Source organism: Dendrobates tinctorius, unplaced genomic scaffold (genome assembly GCF_039654945.1).
Source record: "Dendrobates tinctorius isolate UK_male_01 unplaced genomic scaffold, ASM3965494v1 ptg000057l, whole genome shotgun sequence".
Classification (NCBI taxonomy): Eukaryota; Metazoa; Chordata; class Amphibia; order Anura; family Dendrobatidae; genus Dendrobates; species Dendrobates tinctorius.
In genome coordinates, this window is record NW_027361725.1 from 29144914 (window position 1) to 29158475 (window position 13562).

Consider the following 13562-nt stretch of genomic DNA (forward strand, 5'->3'; position numbering starts at 1 on the left):
GGGGGAGACGCTGGCCCGGTGTCACCACCGGATTAATGGTGTCTCTGCCTAAGGTCCCCATCCTGATGTTATGTTTCAGAGAAAAACATACCTGACTACATTCGTGCAGCCAGGTTCTGATTTATGCCCGTGCTTTGGGTAGCATGAATCAATGGATAGGTTCCTTTTAATAATAACCTCAGAAAAAGTCACAGAGCCAAATTTTAGAAATATCGGAGAACCCTAATGGGTCGCCCTCCCAGGGCCGCGGGGCACTCGGTACCGGGCCGGTATCGGCGGGACGTGTCACAGCCGCAGTGACCCGGACCGTGGCCCTGGGCGCCCAATGAATAAGGGATGTTGTGAATGGTGGAATGTAGTTAGATGAATAGTTCGTGACGCCACCTGTGGTGTTCGGCAAGGGAGGTGTTAAGCCGACGCTGCAGACAGATCCTCTGGGACAGATGGTGTGGTGCAGCAAGGATGGTATAGCCCTCCACAGGCAGGGCTGTTGTCCCTGGGCAGTGTAGATGTGGAGACACTTAGATGGTGTAGTGTTTGGCGCAGGGGATGTAGCAGTGCCAGGCAGATGGACACAGGAAGGAATGGAGGACACCAGGGCATGTAGTTCCAAAGCTTTACTCACAGTCTGTAGTGCCCGCTTCTGTGCCGTGTTCTCCGGGTCAGGGACTCAGTCAAGCTCCAGGCAAGATGGAATGCTCCATTCCACACTCCGCGAACTTATGTGCCTTTCCTGAACGTCTCCTCTATAGCGCCTTTAAGTGTCAAGATCTCCTGGTACTGAGTTACACTGGAGTTCCTCCTGACAGATGTTCCCAAGAACTCTACTTGCACGGCAGACAGCTGTAGCCTGCTTCGGGGACTCTCTACTCCTAAGTCCCGGGTCTCTATCCGTGTTGCTGTTGTGCCCTCAAGTCTTAGATGGGAGTAGTGCATTTACAGCCCACTACTCCACCGGTGTCTGCTGCAGAACCATTAGTGTCCATACAACCTCGGGGACCGGGCCCCGTCCTTGCGCTTAGAACTTCTAGGCAGGGTTCTTCCTCTAACCCACGTCCTCTGTGTTCCGTTTTACTCATACGTTCCGTACTTGTCTTTCTCTCCTATGGAAGCTCAGGCTTCAGTTCAAAGTCTTTCTCCTTCTTTCCTTTCCCGTGCCAGCTGGCTCAGGTCACTGAGGCAGCAGCAGCACTCCGTCCTCTATCCCTCTTCCAGGGATCCCCACTCCTCTTCGAGTGGCTTCCTCTCTCCCACTCTCCTTCTGACTGACTGACTGACCTGTAATCCTAAACCATCCCGCTCTTTTATGTGTTCTCAACTCCACCCACCTCCCAGCATGTTTAGTGCTCCAAGCAGGGAACCACCAAAGGTGCTCTGCCTCTCTCTAGGCAAAGAGCCACAATGTGGCTTTGCTGAACTACTCTATTGTGTGGGGTGCGAGTGTTGGAGCATGGTCAGGAGCCTCCAACTTACCTGGATGGTGGGGCACCACACCTTAGGAGAAGGTGCAGTACCTCTGTGGTGACTGAGCCTCAGGGACGTCACAGTAATATAACAAAAAGTCAAAGTAAAAAGATCTCCTGCCAAAAAGATGGCTATTACTGAAGCATTTTTAGCATGAATTAGGTGTTTGCTGTTCTTTTTTGTGTGATTCTTTACATTTATCTTTAAAGCACCACTCCAGTGTGGGTTTTTTCTATTACAGGGCCGAAGTGGTGTCATTAATCTAACTTCCCTGCCCCCAATATCATACTTACCAGCCGCTGTCTTCTTCTCTGCTCTGGCTGGTCTCCAGCAGTTAGTGACCTGCCAGATGGCTCCAGTGCTTGTTGGGTGATCCAAAGGTCACAACTCTCCAGGAATCTATGAAAGCCAGAATGAGGGTCTCATAGGTCTCATAGACATGTAAGGGGGACGACGAGACCGCGGGCACCTAGAGAGGCTGCATCCCCTGTTCCCAGGTGGCAGCTTTAGTAAGGCGGACCTTCCTGCTGGGGAGGCGGCCCTTCCTGCTGACCGAAGGGAGGGCGGAAAAAGAAGAAGAGAGAGCGCGTGCGCAGCGGGAAGTTTGGCGTCAACAGAGTGCAGCGTGCAGAGCGGTGAGAGGTGCGCTCTGATTCCCCTTCCCTCACCCCATAGTATCGGCGCTGCAACAGGCCACATAGAGCAGAGCAGGGCCATTGTTATAAATGAGTCACCGTAGGAGGCAAAAACAGAAATACTAGCTAAGTCCAGAAAACCAGAGAAGTTGGCAGCTATCAGATTGCAGACCCCTGAACCTATCAACAACAACTAGCAGTAGCCGTGGGGGGTTCCTACGGTGCCCTAGACCCCTCGATCACAGCTGGAGAACTACATAGCCTAAAGACAAAAAGGGAAATCTAAACTGCCCCAGAGCAGACCCCAAAGCAATAGGCAGCCCCCAACATATGACGGTGAAGCAAGATGAAAAAACACACACAGATAGAAAGATAGGCTGAGCAAATGATGGGGCCCAAGCTTACTAAATAGGACAGGAAAGGAAAGCTGCTGTCTGCAATCCGCCAAAAACCCTATCAAAACAAGGGCCAACAGGCTGATGGGGAAAAAGGCCCTGAATACGCTAGGCTTCAAAAAGACTATATCAACACTCAGGTATTTTCTGAAGACAGAGCAAAAAGGAACTCAACTCACCCCAGCAGGGAATGGCAGAAATTCAGAAAAAACAAGGCAAAGCAAAACAAAACACAAATGCAAAAAGCAGTGCAGAAAACTTAGCTTTTGAGGAGCAGGAATCAGACTGGTCTCCTAGAATCCCTCAGAGAGATCACCAGCAAGGCAGAAGGGCGTCGGCTGCCTTATATCCAGTCAGCAATTCCCATCACCCAGTCATCATCATCATACCCAGGTGCTTGGTAATCAGCCTCACTACCTTCCTTCACCAGAAGAGGGAGTTCATCAGACCTCAATGGTGAAGGGGAAAATGAACTCACAACAGTACCTCCCCCTTGAGGAGGGGTCACCGAACCCTCATCCACGCCACCAGGGCGATCAGGGTGAGCCCAATGAAAGGCACGCACCAATCTTTTGGCATGAATATCAGAGGCAGAGACCCAGGAATTATCCTCCTGACCATAACCCTTCCACTTAACCAAATACTGGAGTCTCCGTCTAGCCAGACGGGAATCCAGTATCTTCTCTACTTCATATTCCATGTTACCTTCAACCAATACAGGGTCCGGAGGTGCCACCCCAGGAACTACTGGTTCAACAAACCTCTTCAACAATGACTAATGAAACACATTATGGATTTTAAATGTGACAGGAAGAGCCAAATGAAAAGAGACCGGATTAATAATCTCCAAAATCTTGTAAGGTCCAATAAATCTAGGCTTAAACTTAGGAGAAGCCACCTTCATAGCGATATTTTTTGATGATAACCAAACCATATCACCAACCTTAAACTGGGGACCAATGGTCCTATGTTGGTTGGAAAACCGCTGGGCCTTTTCCTGGGAGAGAGATAACTTATCCACCACTTGGTCCCAGATCTGGTGCATTCTCTCCACCACAGTGTCAACACCTGGACAGACAGAAGGCTCCACCTTCCCTGAAGAAAATCGAGGATGAAACCCAAAGTTACAAAAAAAAGGTGACATCAAAGTGGCCGAACTAGCTCTATTATTTAAAGCAAATTCGGCCAAGGGCAAAAATGAAACCCAATCATCCTGATCAGCGGAAATAAAACATCTCAAATACGACTCCATGGTCTGGTTTGTTCTCTCCGTCTGCCCATTGGTCTGAGGGTGAAACGTAGAGGAGAAGGACAACTGTGAATTCACAGCTTGGAACAGAAAGTCCTCCAAAATCTAGACACAAACTGAACTCCTCTGTCAGATACAATGTTCTCAGGAATCCCGTGCAAGCGAACCACCTGTTGCAAAAACAGGGGCACCAACTCAGAGGAAGATGGCAACTTAGGGAGTGGCACAAGATGAACCATCTTAGAGAACCTATCACAAATCACCCAAATAACAGTCATTCTCTGAGAGACAGGCATATCAGAGATTAAATCCATTGAAATATGGGTCCATGGCCTCCTGGGGACCGGCAAAGGCATCAACAACCCACTAGAGCGAGAACAAGGTTTAGACCGGGAGCAAGTCCCACAGGACTGCACAAAATTCCTGACATCACGAGACAAGGCAGGCCACCAAAAAGACCGACTCACCAGATCTCTAGTACCAAAAATACCTGGATGACCAGCCAATGCAGAGCAATGAACTTCAGACATCACCCTCTTCTTCCACTGGTCAGAAACATACAACTTTCCCCTGGGACAACGCTCAGGTTTGTCCTCCTGGAACTCTTAATAATAACACCAATATAACCTGAATTTAGCAGATATTTGAATAAATCAGCCAAATATTTATATATAATGATAATAATTCTACTGTATATAGCAGCTAAAAGAATGGTAGACCATTCGAAATATTAAGAAAAACCAACAAGAGAGTGTTCGAATTTGGGTCAATAAAGAAGTATTATATTATAATCTGAATACAGAAATTCCGGATAATAATAAAAGAAACATTATCCTTAAAAAGTATACCTTTATTTAAATGGGGTAACAATAGTATACAACCGTGTCCTCCGTGTAAAATAAATAATTTAGAATAAAAAATAATAAATAAAAAATAGGCATAGTAGGCTGGCAAGTCATTAATCTCAAAAATACATATATATATACACTCACTGGCCACTTTATTAGGTACACCATGCTAGTAAGGGGTTGGACCCCCTTTTGCCTTCAGAACTGCCTCAATTCTTCGTGGCAGAGATTCAACAAGGTGCTGGAAGCATTCCTCAGAGATTTTGGACCATATTGACATGATGGCATCACACAGTTGGCGCAGATTTGTCGGCTGCACATCCCTGATGCGAATCTCCCGTTCCACCACATCCCAAAGATGCTCTATTGGATTGAGATCTGGTGACTGAGGAGGCCATTTGAGTACAGTAAACTCATTGTCATGTTCAAGAAACCAATATGAGATGATTCGAGCTTTATGACATGGCGCATTATCCTGCTGAAAGTAGCCATCAGATGTTGGGTACATTGTGGTCATAAAGGGATGGACATGGTCAGCAACAATACTCAGGTAGGCTGTGGCGTTGCAACGATGCTCAATTGGTACCAAGGGGCCCAAAGAGTGCCCAGAAAAAATTCCCCACACCATGACACCACCACCACCAGCCTGAACCGTTGATACAAGGCAGGATGGATCCATGCTTTCATGTTGTTTACGCCAAATTCTGACCCTACCATCCGAATGTCGCAGCAGAAATCGAGACTCATCAGACCAGGCAACGTTTTTCCAATCTTCTACTGTCCAATTTCGATGAGCTTGTGCAAATTGTAGCCTCAGTTTCCTGTTCTTAGCTGAGAGGAGTGGTACCCAGTGTGGTCTTCTGCTGCTGTAGCCCATCTGCCTCAAAGTTCGATGCACTGTGCGTTCAGAGATGCTCTTCTGCCTACCTTGGTTGTAACGGGTGGCAATTTGAGTCACTGTTGCCTTTCTATCAGCTCGAACCAGTCTGCCCATTCTCCTCTGACCTCTGGCATCAACATGGCATTTCCGGCCACAGAACTGCCGCTCACTGGATTTTTTTTCTTTTTCGGACCATTCTCTGTAAACCCTAGAGATGGTTGTGCGTGAAAATCCCAGTAGATCAGCAGTTTCTGAAATTCTCAGACCAGCCCTTCTGGCACCAACAATCATGCCACGTTCAAAGGCACTCAAATCACCTTTCTTCCCCATACTGATGCTCGGTTTGAACTGCAGGAGATTGTCTTGACCATGTCTACATGCCTAAATGCACTGAGTTGCCGCCATGTGATTGGCTGATTAGAAATTAAGTCTTAACACACAGTTGGACAGGTGTACCTAATAAAGTGGCCAGTGAGTGTATATACATATATATAAAAAATAATCACAATATATACAAAATATAGAAAAAACTTTTTTGGATGTGAACAAAATGTAAATTTCCAAACATTCAAAAGATTATCATCTTAATATAAAGTGCCAAAGAAAAAACAATATAACTATTGCAAAATATATGGAATATATAGTGCTTTCCCAATAGCAACAATATGTGACTTTAAACAAAGTGCCAGGTGCAATATAACCAAACAAGGGTATAATCATTCAAAGTGCCAAAGTGCATATGACTGGGATGGATAATGAGAGAGAATGAGAAAGATATGTACCTGGAGCACAGCCTGCCGGTCACAGAGAAACACAGCCCCGACGCGCGTTTCGGAATTAATCCTTCGTCAGGGGGTGGTCTCTGATCTAAAATTGGCATGTCCAAACGTTGATCGGGCTAATACATTCTCTAATTCAGATGGGTCTAAGACATATAAAATTACACATACAATAACATGTACATCAAAAGCGGTAGTTTATTATGCTACCTGCCCATGTTCCTTAATATATGTCGGACTGACAACAAGACAGTTAAAAGTAAGAGTTCGGGAACACGTTTTGGGGATTATTGCTGCAAAAGAAATAGAGGATTTGGATATGTTAAAAACTATTCCGAAACATTTTAAGATGCACCATAACTGCAATGCAGATCTCTTACGAATAATTGGCATTGATATGATAAAACCTAATATCAGGGGCGGAAAAATCAGTGCTCCCTTGGCTCGGTTGGAAGCCAAATGGATCTGGAACCTTAACACAGTATCGCCCTTAGGACTAAATGAGAATCTGAGCTTCGCTCCTTTTTTATAATTATAAGTTGTGAACTGCTTTCTTTCTCTGAATCTGTTCTCATTTTTAATAATTTTAACCCTTTTATATTTCCTTTAGATTTTTTACCTTTTTCGTGAGTCGATTGAGTGAGATTCTTCACTATGAGGATTCATGGATTGACATGCTAATATTTTGTCTATATAAACATCTGAAATGGAAAGTGAAAAGAAGATGGAGACTTCATTTCTATATACTACTTTCTCCTATATATTTTGTATTATTATTATCTAATTTCTATTCATATTTATTATTTTTATTATTCATTTATTATTTATTATATTTATTTTTATTATTATTTTTATTTATATTTTATTATTATTATTTTCATTATTTATTTATATTTATTTATTTTTTATAAAACATGGTTGTGTGTCTGCGTTGCGTGTCCATGGCAACACGCTGTGGATAGCGCGTGCGCATTCACGCTCCTGTTGGTCCGTTAGCGCATGCGCCGTTGAATCCTCTCCCCCTCACATTGGATCTGCTGAATATTGTTGTGGGTGGACCTGTGCGCTTGTGCAGCCAGGATCCTGGACTCCTCGCTCCTGCGTCTGTGACTAGGCAACGGCGGTTAGTTCCGGGTTGCCGGTCATGTGATGTGGGGGCGGGTTGTATATCTGGGTTATCATGGCGGCGCGCGCGCCGCAATAGGCCCGAATCCCGGACATTAATCAGTGGATGTATATTTAAAGGACCCGGTTTAGATCAGAGACCACCCCCTGACGAAGGATTAATTCCGAAACGCGCGTCGGGGCTGTGTTTCTCTGTGACCGGCAGGCTGTGCTCCAGGTACATATCTTTCTCATTCTCTCTCATTATCCATCCCAGTCATATGCACTTTGGCACTTTGAATGATTATAACCTTGTTTGGTTATATTGCACCTGGCACTTTGTTTAAAGTCACATATTGTTGCTATTGGGAAAGCACTATATATTCCATATATTTTGCAATAGTTATATTGTTTTTTCTTTGGCACTTGGCACTTTATATTAAGATGATAATCTTTTGAATGTTTGGAAATTTACATTTTGTTCACATCCAAAAAAGTTTTTTCTCGGGGTGTTTATCACTATTTTTATCCCTACGTATCTATATGAGAAAGATTTTGTATATATTGTGATTATTTTTTATATATATGTATATATATATATATGTATTTTTGAGATTAATGACTTGCCAGCCTGCTATGTCTATTTTTTATTTATTATTTTTTATTCTAAATTATTTATTTTACACGGAGGACACGGTTGTATACTATTGTTACCCCATTTAAATAAAGGTATACTTTTTAAGGATAATGTTTCTTTTATTATTATCCAGAATTTCTGTATTTAGATTATAATATAATACTTCTTTATTGACCCAAATTCGAACACTCTCTTGTTGGTTTTTCTTAATATTTCGAATGGTCTACCATTCTTTTAGCTGCTATATACAGTAGAATTATTATCATTATATATAAATATTTGGCTGATTTATTCAAATATCTGCTAAATTCAGGTTATATTGGTGTTATTGCTAATCTCTGTGTTTTGCACAGGTTTTTTCTGCCTGATAATGGACTTCAAAGCTAGGGAATTATCCTGGCAAGGAAGAGTTAAAGAAGTCTTTGGTAACAGTGGTACTACAGCAATGGTTATTGGCAGTTCACAATTTGAATCCATATTTAATACCATCAAAAATTTAACACATAAAAGAATACGATATTGGTGGAATAAAGCCTTCTTAGAAAATTATATTGACAAACAGCTTATTCCGAGAGGCCTGAGAGTCCTAGTCACTCCGTCATTTGTGGTTAGTGATAAAGACTTTATTCAAAGTTGGGAGACAACATGCAATGAAACGTCTAGGAAATTAATGGAACTATTAATTAAATTGAATGAAAATTCCTTGTCTGAGATAGACAAAAGTTTGGAGGAAGCATATAATAATGCCAAATCTAACCTCTCTGGTGAACAACTACAATCAATGAGCCTACAATTAGATAAATATATTGACCAGTGGATAAAAGATATACAAGTTAATCAGAGTAACAAACTCAGTAGAGATCAAAGGGATTTCAATTCAGGAAGAATATATAAATGGCGAAAAAATCAGTCACATGATGGCGATGGGGATAGTCAACGGGATCGGCTCTTATCAGTGACATCTAATCCACCAATGAGTGATATATCTGGCGCCTCAACTTCCGCTTCTGTATCCATATCTAATATCTCTACACCTAAACGCAAAAGGGAGTTAAGATATCACTCTACAAAGCGTTTTACTAGATACTCTCCTGAGAATTATGGGAACAATTTTAAGGTAATTAACCTAAGCAAACATAATTTCTCTCCTATTGAAAATGATTTATTGAGTAGAGGTCTTATGTTTTGTCCAACCTCGTATTTTGATCCTTTCATTGCAATCAAAGATTTAAACCTTTTTGCAAGAAAGCTATTATTTAAACGTTACTTTCATGATGAAACTATATTTAAATTATTCCCTACAGAAGAGGAACAAGAGGCGCTAACTATCCTTGATGATTTGGCCCATGAGCACAATACGTTAGAGGAAGGTAAGATCCCTCTATCAATCCGGCCGCGTTCCCGTAGATTTCCACCATTATCCACTTGTCCTGTGATTGATGTTTTCGTAAAGACTGTGAGTAAGGACTTTGAGAAAATCTCACGATATCCTAGTAGGAGTAATTTGAATAAACAAGAGAGAGATGGTCTCCAAAAACTTCAGAAATTGAATGATGTGGTTTTTAAACCAGCGGATAAGGGTGGGAATGTGGTGGTTTGGCCTAAGACCTTGTACGAGACGGAGGCATTTCGTCAATTAAAAAATGATACATGTTACAAGAAGTTAACATTCAATCCTTTGAGCAAATTTCAAGCAGAACTCCGGTGTATTCTTGAGAAAGCCCAAAATGGTGGGGTTATATCAAGGGAATTGTTTACAGCTCTTTTGATTGATGAACCATCCATTCCCACCCTATATTTGCTACCCAAGATCCATAAAAATAAAACCATACCACCAGGGAGACCAATAATCTCAGGATGTGGGAATTACATGGAAAATATCAATAAATTTGTTGATTCCAAATTACAGCCATTAGTGGAATCTTTACCATCCTTTATTAAGGATATGAATGATTTTCTCAAAAAGGTGGATGGACTACACATTGGAGAGGATACACTATTTGTGACTTGTGACGTTGTCATTATATACAAATATACGTCACTCAGATTGTATTAAAGCAGCAAAGTTCTACTTGAGTTCTTCAACAATGTCTATGTCCATGAATCAATTTGTAGAGGAATTATTGTCCTTCACACTGTCACACAATTTTTTTCTTTTCAAGGGGTCCTTCTACCTGCAGCTCTAGGGTACAGCTATGGGTGCATCTTTTGCACCAGCATATGCTAATTTATTCCTGGGGCTGTGGGAGAGGGACCTCTTTTTATCAGATCATCTGTCGTCAGTGGATCGCGTTCTCTTTTGGGCGCGATACATTGACGACATTTTTTTGATTTGGCAAGGACCAGTAGAAACACTTAAAGAATTTATATCCAATTTGAACTCTAATTCTCTTAATATACATCTTACTTACCAAGTCAATAAAGATGTAATTTATTTTTTGGATGTTAGTGTTCGAAGAGATAAAGAGAATTGTGTGCAGACTGATTTGTTTCGTAAATCCACCGCAGTGAACTCATATCTTCATGCAACTTCGGCACATCCCCCAGCCCTAATAAGATCGATCCCTATCGGCCAATTTCTACGGCTGTGTAGGATTTGTTCCAGCGAAGAGGATTTTAGGAAACAGGCGGAGGATCTTAAACTCAGATTTTTACAACGCGGTTATAGTAATAGATCCATTAAAAGGGCTTTCAATAGGGCAAAAAATACCTCTCGTCATGAAGCACTTTATTCTGCCAAACCGTCCAAAACAGAGAAAACAGTGAGATTTATTACCCAATATCACGGTCAGACAGATGCTATGGTGAATTGTTTAAGGAAAGCCTGGCCTATATTGCATACCGATGCTATACTATCCAAATATGTTGGATCAGAACCGAGTATGACATATAGAAGATCAGCAAATTTGGGAGATAAATTGGTTAAAAGCCATTATGTTTCTGATCCAGTCCAGTCAACATTTTTATCAATGTCAAAACCACCTTGGGGATGTAAACCATGCGGCAGATGTGTGGCATGTCCAAACGTTGATCGGGCTAATACATTCTCTAATTCAGATGGGTCTAAGACATATAAAATTACACATACAATAACATGTACATCAAAAGCGGTAGTTTATTATGCTACCTGCCCATGTTCCTTAATATATGTCGGACTGACAACAAGACAGTTAAAAGTAAGAGTTCGGGGACACGTTTTGGGGATTATTGCTGCAAAAGAAATAGAGGATTTGGATATGTTAAAAACTATTCCGAAACATTTTAAGATGCACCATAACTGCAATGCAGATCTCTTACGAATAATTGGCATTGATATGATAAAACCTAATATCAGGGGCGGAAAAATCAGTGCTCCCTTGGCTCGGTTGGAAGCCAAATGGATCTGGAACCTTAACACAGTATCGCCCTTAGGACTAAATGAGAATCTGAGCTTCGCTCCTTTTTTATAATTATAAGTTGTGAACTGCTTTCTTTCTCTGAATCTGTTCTCATTTTTAATAATTTTAACCCTTTTATATTTCCTTTAGATTTTTTACCTTTTTCGTGAGTCGATTGAGTGAGATTCTTCACTATGAGGATTCATGGATTGACATGCTAATATTTTGTCTATATAAACATCTGAAATGGAAAGTGAAAAGAAGATGGAGACTTCATTTCTATATACTACTTTCTCCTATATATTTTGTATTATTATTATCTAATTTCTATTCATATTTATTATTTTTATTATTCATTTATTATTTATTATATTTATTTTTATTATTATTTTTATTTATATTTTATTATTATTATTATTTTCATTATTTATTTATATTTATTTATTTTTTATTATTTTTATCATTTTTATTATATTTATTTCTATATTATTTATTTTCATTTTTATTTATTTACACTTATATATTTCTTTATTTTATTTTATTATTTTCCCTTTTTCCTTTTCTTTTCTTTCTTTCTCTTTCTTTTGTGAATATAAAATATATAATCTCAGGGGTATATTTTACTTATATTGTGGCTATTGTATTATGATAATTGTCAATCCACACAACTTTGATTTATATGATTGTGGTCATTATATTTTATTATTCAGTCATATAATCCTTTGTGATTATGATATAGTGCCAATTAATTCCCCCTTTCTATTTACATTTCATTCCTTTATATGGACATTTTTACCCATGTGTTTGGGTTTAGGAAGTGCGCGTGCGCTTTTGGTGACATGGTTGTGTGTCTGCGTTGCGTGTCCATGGCAACACGCTGTGGATAGCGCGTGCGCATTCACGCTCCTGTTGGTCCGTTAGCGCATGCGCCGTTGAATCCTCTCCCCCTCACATTGGATCTGCTGAATATTGTTGTGGGTGGACCTGTGCGCTTGCGCAGCCAGGATCCTGGACTCCTTGCTCCTGCGTCTGTGACTAGGCAACGGCGGTTAGTTCCGGGTTGCCGGTCATGTGATGTGGGGGCGGGTTGTATATCCGGGTTACAATGGCAGCGCGCGCGCCGCAATAGGCCCGAATCCCGGACATTAATCAGTGGATGCATATTTAAAGGACCCGGTTTAGATCAGAGACCACCCCCTGACGAAGGATTAAATCCGAAACGCGCGTCGGGGCTGTGTTTCTCTGTGACCGGCAGGCTGTGCTCCAGGTACATATCTTTCTCATTCTCTCTCATTATCCATCCCAGTCATATGCACTTTGGCACTTTGAATGATTATACCCTTGTTTGGTTATATTGCACCTGGCACTTTGTTTAAAGTCACATATTGTTGCTATTGGGAAAGCACTATATATTCCATATATTTTGCAATAGTTATATTGTTTTTTCTTTGGCACTTGGCACTTTATATTAAGATGATAATCTTTTGAATGTTTGGAAATTTACATTTTGTTCACATCCAAAAAAGTTTTTTCTCGGGGTGTTTATCACTATTTTTATCCCTACGTATCTATATGAGAAAGATTTTGTATATATTGTGATTATTTTTTATATATATGTATATATATATATGTATTTTTGAGATTAATGACTTGCCAGCCTGCTATGTCTATTTTTTATTTATTATTTTTTATTCTAAATTATTTATTTTACACGGAGGACACGGTTGTATACTATTGTTATCCCATTTAAATAAAGGTATACTTTTTAAGGTTAATGTTTCTTTTATTATTATCCGGAATTTCTGTATTCAGATTATAATATAATACTTCTTTATTGACCCAAATTCGAACACTCTCTTGTTGGTTTTTCTCCTGGAACTCTTCCAGAGCACGTCTCAAACCGGGCGAGATGGCAGAAAGAACTACCCCTTCGCCTAAGATGGTAGCAGGCTTGGTCACCACAGGAGAATCAGCAAAGAAGCTCCTAGAGAGAGCGTCAGCCTTGACATTCTTAGTGCCAGGAAGAAAAGAGACCACAAAATCAAAACGTGTAAAAAACAAGGCCCACCTAGCCTGCCTAGGGTTCAAGCGTTTGGCCGACTCCAGGTAAATCAAATTCTTGTGGTCAGTGAGGACAACGACTTGATGTTTAGCTCCCTCCAACCAATGTCTCCACTCCTCAAATGCCCATTTC

At 40.9% G+C, this 13562-nt stretch overlaps 1 long non-coding RNA gene across 3 annotated transcripts in view; it reads left to right on the top strand.

Moving 5' to 3' along the window:
* Nucleotides 1-13562, top strand: part of LOC141092009 (uncharacterized) — a 142587-nt gene that overhangs the window by 114689 nt on the left and 14336 nt on the right. Inside the window, exons 3-4 of one of the 3 annotated variants that reach the window (XR_012232646.1) lie at nucleotides 9296-9361; nucleotides 11519-11655. The exons of 1 other annotated variant lie outside the window; for it this stretch is intronic. This is a non-coding gene — a long non-coding RNA (uncharacterized lncRNA). Of the gene's footprint in view, nucleotides 1-6860; nucleotides 6999-9295; nucleotides 9362-11518; nucleotides 11656-13562 lie in introns of those variants that run through there. One more of the 3 variants, XR_012232647.1, reaches the window with a different exon arrangement.